Source organism: Ochotona curzoniae, unplaced genomic scaffold (genome assembly GCF_017591425.1).
Source record: "Ochotona curzoniae isolate NIBS_2020 unplaced genomic scaffold, NIBS_Ocur_1.0 contig_2318, whole genome shotgun sequence".
Classification (NCBI taxonomy): Eukaryota; Metazoa; Chordata; class Mammalia; order Lagomorpha; family Ochotonidae; genus Ochotona; species Ochotona curzoniae.
Window position 1 is genome coordinate 3,628,486 of NW_024465419.1, and position 1,237 is coordinate 3,629,722.

General features: G+C 34.1%; 1 non-coding gene across 1 annotated transcript; it reads right to left on the reverse strand.

Moving 5' to 3' along the window:
- Nucleotides 1-331: 331 nt before the first annotated feature.
- LOC121151398 lies at nucleotides 332-438 on the reverse strand. Its single transcript, XR_005883160.1, has one exon. It is a non-coding gene; the product is annotated as a U6 spliceosomal RNA (small nuclear RNA).
- Nucleotides 439-1,237: the final 799 nt, after the last annotated feature.

Genomic DNA, 1,237 nt, shown 5'->3' on the forward strand with positions numbered 1-1,237 from the left:
TGGGCCCCTTTAATCATTATTAATTGTATTTGTTGATCAGTTATTACATGTAAGCCAACAACCAATGTGTGATGTACAAATATGTTAGAAGACAGAATGTTTACATTAAAAATAAAAATGAATGAAAACAGTCCGGTAATTCCTAAAAAATATACAATCCAGAAGTTCTATTCCTGGGTATAAACCTCCCCACCTCAATGAACAGAGGAATTCAAACAGATATTTTTTCATAGCAGTAGTATTTAAAATAGCAAAAAGTTACAAGCAACTAACACAACTATCAACAGATGAATGTATGAACAATATTGCTTTATTATTATTTTTTATTTTCAAAAATATGGAATGCTTCACGAATTTGCATGTCATCCTTGCGCAGGGACCATGCTAATCTTCTCTGTATTGTTCCAATTTTAGTATATGTGCTGCCGAAGTGAGCATGCTTTATTTTATTTTTCATAACACACTGTAAACATATAGTGAATTAGTATATTAAAATATATTTATAAAATATCTTACAAATTTAGATCTCCACCCTTTCTAGCAATGACCATCAGGGTCACTCCAGAGCCCCCTCAAAAATTAGATTAGATAGACAGAGACCAATAAGCAAAGCTTAGAACAGACAGGAAACAGTTAGTTTGGATTCACATATGCCTTACTAAGTAGGACACAAAGATTAGTTACTCCTCACTAAGGTATTGAAGATTTCTTTGCACAGTCCTCCTAAAACTGTTCTGCTCCTTAATTGTTAACATATGGCATGTTAGAGTTGTAAGCCTGATTAGATTATCCTAAAATCCGGGAAGTTCTGTAAAAATCACACTTGAATACTAACAGCTGCTAAATATGAAAATGAAAATAGACATGAGACAGCTGAATAGTACATATAACTATTTTAAGGTGTATAGCAACTGGTTGTGTATGAACTAAAATTGAAATGTCAATGCAGTAGTGGTAAAGAACTTGCATTTTCTAATATAATGGTTACTCAATACCATGTCAATTAACTTCATGATGTTGTAAATGGTTGTTGAAGTTGTGTAGTGGAATCTCATTGGAGGAGATGACATCCTGCCAGCTCTACTTTCAGACCAGGGATGGTCTCCCAATGAAATTGTTGAATTTATCTGGACAATAAGATGCTAGACTCTCTGCATGGTCCATGCCCGCCATGAAGGAATCATGACTGGTTATGAACTGTACTGCTGTAACAATATGGAGAAATCCAATATGGGGG